We start from the raw sequence: 5,842 nt of genomic DNA on the forward strand, positions 1-5,842 counted from the left end.
TGTCACTAACGCCCAGCCTTCAGGAGTTTGAAGCTCGTCACAGTCATTCGATCCTCGAATCCTATTCAGAATACCACAGACAAGGTTTAGACTTTCCGGATTCTCTTGAATGCCGCCATTAATTCTAGCTTATACCACGAAGATTTTGATTAAGGAATCCAAGAGATATGCGCCCGGTCTAAGGTAGAACAGAAGTGGTTGTCAGTCACGCACGTTCATAAGTGAGAATGATGATGAGTGTCACAGATCATCACATTCATCAAGTTGAAGTGCAACGAATATCTTAGAACAGGAATAAATCAGATTGGATAGAAAATAATAGTAATTGCATTAAAACTTGAGGTACAGCAGAGGTCCACACCCTTAATCTATGGTGTGTAGAAACTCCACCGTTGAAAATACATAAGTGATAGGTCCAGGCATGGCCGAATGGCCAGCCCCCAAAACGAGATCAATAGTCTCATAAGATGAATAATAGAATAAAACTGAGACCAAAGATGTAACGTGGTTAAAAGGACGACTAATACACTAGTAAAAGGTCTTATTTATACTAAACTAGCTACTAGGGTTTACAAGAGTAAGTAATTGATGCATAAATCTACTTCTGGGGCCCACTTGGTGTGTGCTTGGGCTGAGCTTGATCTATCCACGAGCTGAGGCTTCTCTTGGAGTTGAACGCCAAGTTGTAACGTGTTTTGGGCGTTCAACTCTGGTTCGTGACGTATTTCTGGCGTTTGACTCCAAAATGCAGCCTAGAACTCGTGTTGAGCGCCAGTTTACGTCGTTTAATATGGAATTGGCATTGAGTGCCAGTTTACGTCGTCTAATAACGAATAAAGTATGAACTATTATATATTGCTGGAAAGCTCTGGATGTCTACTTTCCAACGCCATTTAAAGCGCGCCATTTGGAGTTCTATAGCTCCAGAAAATTCATTTCGAATGCAGGGAGGTCAGATTCCAACAGCATCAGCAGTTCTTTGTCAGCCTCTTTATCAGAGTTTTGCTCAGGTCCCTCAATTTTAGCCAGAAAATATCTGAAATCATAGAAAAACACAAAAACTCATAGTAAAGTCCAGAAATGTGAATTTAGCATAAAAACTAATGAAAACATCCCTAAAAGTAACTAGCTCATGCTAAAAACTACCTAAAAACAATGCCAAAAAGCGTATAAATTATCCGCTCATCACAACACCAAACTTAAATTGTTGCTTGTCCCCAAGCAACTGAAAATCAATTAGGATAAAAAGAAGAGAATATACTATAAACCTCAAAATATCATTTAAGATTAATTCTAATTAGATGAGCGGGACTTGTAGCTTTTTGCTTCTGAACAGTTTTGGCATCTCACTTTCTCCTTTGAAGTTTAGAATGATTGGCTTCTCTAGGAACTTAGAATTTCGGATAGTGTTATTGATTCTCCTAGTTAAGTATGTTGATTCTTGATTTGCACAACTACTTTTATGAGTCTTGGCCATGGCCCTAAGCACTTTGTTTTCCAGTATTACCACCGGATACATAAATTCCACAGACACATGACTGGGTAAACCTTTTCAGATTGTGACTCAGCTTTGCTAGAGTCCCCAGTTAGAGGTGTCCAGAGCTCTTAAGCACACTCTTTTTGCTTTGGATCATGACTTTAACCACTCAGTCTCAAGCTTTTCACTTGGGCATTCATAACACAAGCACATGGTTAGGGACAGCTTGATTTAGCCGCTTAGGCCTGGATTTTATTTCCTTGGGCCCTCCTATCCATTGATGCTCAAAGCCTTGGATCCTTTTTACCCTTGCCTTTTGGTTTTAAGGGCTATTGGATTTTTCTTTTTCTTTCTTTTTTTTTTGCCAAATTTTTTTCTGCAACCTTTTGCTTTTTCACTGCTTTTTCTTGCTTCAAGAATCAATTTTATGATTTTTCAGATTATCAATAACATTTCTCTTTGTTCATCATTCTTTCAAGAGCCAACAAATTTAACATTCATAAACAACAAGATAAAAAAATATGCACTGTTTAAGCATTCATTCAGAAAACAAAAAGTGTTGTCACCACATCAATATAATTAAATTAAATTCAAGGACAATTTTTGAAATTTATGTACTTCTTGTTCTTTTGAATTAGAAACATTTTTTTAAGAAAGGTGAAGGATTTATGGAATTTATTCATAGCTTTAAGACATAGTTACTACATACTAATGATCATGAAGTAGAGACACAAAACATAAATAGACATGAAGCATAAAAATCGAAAAATAGAGAAATAAGAACAAGGAATGAGTCCACCTTAGTGGCGTCTTCTTCTTGAAGGACCAATGATGTCCTTAAGCTCTTCTATGTCCCTTCCTTGCCTTTGTTGCTCCTCCCTCATTGCTCTTTGATCTTCTCTTATTTCATGGAGAATGATGGAGTGTTCTTGATGTTCCATCCTTAATTGTTCCACATTGTAACTCAAATCTTCTAAGGAAGTGTTGAGTTGTTCCCAATAGTTGTTGGGAGGAAAGTGCATCCCTTGAGGCATCTCCGGGATTTCTTGGTGATGAGCTTCCTCGTGCATCTCTTGGGTTCCATGAGTGGGCTCTCTTGTTTGCTCCATCTTTTTCTTAGTGATGGGCTTCTCCTCCTCCTCAATGAGGATGTCTCCTTCTATGATAACTCCATCTGAGTAACATAGACGGCAAATAAGATGAGGAAAAGCTAGCCTTGCCAAAGTAGATGACTTATCGGCTATTTTGTAGAATTCATGGGAGATAACTTCATGAATTTCTACTTCCTCTCCAATCATGATGCTATGAATCATGATGGCCCGATCCACAGTAACTTCAGATCGGTTGCTAGTGGGGATGATGGAGCGTTGAATGAACTCCAACCATTCTCTAGCCACAGGCTTGAGGTCCAGTCTTCTTAGTTGAACCAGTTTGCCTTTGGAGTCTCTTTTCCATTGAGCTCCTTCCACACATATGTCCATAAGGACTTGGTCCAACCTTTGATTAAAGTTGACCCTTCTAGTGTAGAGGCGTGCATCTCCTTGCATCATGGGTAAGTTGAACACCAACCTTATATTTTCCGGACTAAAATCTAAGTATTTCCCCCGAACCATTGTAAGATAATTCTTTGGATTCGGGTTCACACTTTGATCATGGTTCCTAGTGATCCATGCATTGGCATAGAACTCTTGAACCATTAAAATTCTGACTTTTTGAATGGGGTTGGTTAGAACTTCCCAACCTCTTCTTTGGATCTCATGTCGGATCTCTGGATACTCATTTTTCTTGAGCTTGAAAGGGACCTCAGGGATCACCTTCTTCTTGGCCACAACATCATAGAAGTGGTCTTGATGGGCTTTGGAGATGAATCTTTCCATCTCCCATGACTCAGAGGTGGAAGCTTTTGTCTTCCCTTTTTCTTTTCTAGAGGATTCTCCGGCCTTGGGTGCCATTAATGGTTATGAAAAAACAAAAAGCTTATGCTTTTACCACATCAAACTTAAAATATTGCTCGCCCTCGAGCAAGAGAAGAAAGAAAAGAAGAAGAACAAGAGAAAATATGGAGGAGAGTGAGGGGGAGGTGTATTCGGCCAAGGTATAGAAGAGGGGATTGTATTGTGTGAAAATGAAGTAGAATGGAAGGGTTTATATAGGGAAGGGAGAGAGGGTAGGTTCGGCCATTTAGGGTGGGTTTGGGTGGGAAAGATTTTTTAATTTTGAAGGTAGGTGGGGTTTATGGGAAGAGTGGATGGATGTGAGTGGTGAAGGGGGTAATTGGGAACAGAGATTGAGGTGATTGGTGAAGGATTTTTGGGAAAGTGTGTTATAGGATTAATTAGGAGGTAAGGTGGGAATATGTTAGGTGGGGATCTTATGGGGTCCACAGATCCTGAGATGATCCTGTGGGGTCCACAGATCTTGAGGTGTCAAGGATTTACATCCCTGCACCAATTAGGCATGTAAAATGCCTTTGCATGCAATTCTGGCATTTAAACGCCGAAGTGATGCACATTCTGGGCGTTCAATGCCCATGTGCAGCATATTTCTAGCGTTGAACGCCAGTTCCATGCTTGTTACTGGCGTTCAGCGCCAGATCCATGCTCTGTTCTGGCGTTGAACGCCAGCCAGATGCACCTTACTGGCGTTTAAACGCTAGTAAGTCCTTCCTCCAGGGTGTGATTTTTCTTCTGCTGTTTTTGATTCTGTTTTTAATTTTAATATTTTTTTCGTGACTCCACATGATCATGAACCTAATAAAACATAAAAGAACAATGAAAATAAAATAAAATTAGATAAATAAAAATTGGGTTGCCTCCCAACAAGCGCTTCTTTAATGTCAATAGCTTGACAATGGGCTCTCTTGGAGCCACAAAGGTGATCAGGTCAATGTTGTGGACTCCCAACACCAAACTTAGAGTTTGGATATGGGGTTCAACAACAAACTTAGAGTTTGGTTGTGGCCTCCCAACACCAAACTTAAAGTTTGATTGTGGGGGCTCTGTTTAACTCTGTATTGAGAGAAGCTCTGCATGCTTACTCTCCCTTGTTACAAAAGGATAGCCGTGTGCCTTAAACACAAGGTAGTCCCCATTCAATTGAAGGACTAATTCTCCTCTATTAACATCTATTACAGCTTCTGCTGTGGCTAGGAAAGGTCTTCCAAGGATGATGGATTCATCCTCCTCCTTTCTAGTGTCTAAGATTATAAAATCAGCAGGGATGTAAAGGCCTTTAACCTTTACTAACACGTCCTCTACTAATCCATAAGCTTGTCTTACTGAATTGTCTGCCAATTGAAGTGAGAATAAGGCAGGCTATACCTCAATAATCCCCAGTTTTTCATGCTGTACCTCAATGATCCCCAGCTTCTCCATTACAGAGAGTGGCATAAGATTTATGCCTGACCCTAGGTCATACAGAGCTTTTTCAAAGGTCATGGTGCCTATGGTACATGGTATTAAGAATTTTCCAGGATCTTGTTTCTTTTGAGGTAGAGTTTGCTGAACCCATGTATCAAGTTCACTAATGAGCAAGGGAGGTTCACCTTTCCAAGTCTCATTACCAAATAACTTGGCATTCAGCTTCATGATGGCTCCTAGATATTGAGCAACTTGCTCTCCAGTTACATCTTCATCCTCTTTAGAGGAAGAATAATCTTCAGAGCTCATGAATGGCAGAAGGAGATTTAATGGAATCTCTATAGTCTCTATATGAGCCTCAGATTCCTTTAGGTCCTCAATAGGAAACTCCTTCTTGTTTGAGAGACGTCCCAGGAGGTCTTCCTTACTAGGATTTTCGTCCTTCTCCTCCCTTGTGCATTCGGCCATATTGATTACATCAATGGCTTTGCACTCTCCTTTTGGATTCTTTTCTGTATTGCTTGGGGGAATACTGGGAGGAGTTTCAATGATTTTCTTACTCAGCTGGCCCACTTGTGCCTCCAAATTTCTAATGGAGGATCTTGTTTCACTCATGAAACTTAAAGTGGCCTTAGACAGATCAGAGACTATGTTTGATAAGTTAGAGGGGCTCTGTTTAGAATTCTCTGTCTGTTGCTGAGAAGATGATGGAAAAGGCTTGTTATTGCTTAGCCTGTTTCTTCCACCATTATTAAAGCCTTGTTAAGGCTTTTGTTGATCCTTCCATGAGAAATTTGGATGATTTCTCCATGATGAATTATACGTGTTTCCATAAGGTTCACCCATGTAATTAACCTCTGCCATTGCAGGGTTCTCAGGATCATAAGCTTCTTCAGAAGCTGCCTCTTTAGTACTGTTTGATGCATTTTGCCATCCATTCAGACTTTGAGAGATCATGTTGACTTGCTGAGTCAACACTTTGTTTTGAGCCAATATGGCATTCAGA

Source organism: Arachis duranensis, chromosome 1, assembly GCF_000817695.3.
Source record: "Arachis duranensis cultivar V14167 chromosome 1, aradu.V14167.gnm2.J7QH, whole genome shotgun sequence".
Taxonomy (NCBI): domain Eukaryota; kingdom Viridiplantae; phylum Streptophyta; class Magnoliopsida; order Fabales; family Fabaceae; genus Arachis; species Arachis duranensis.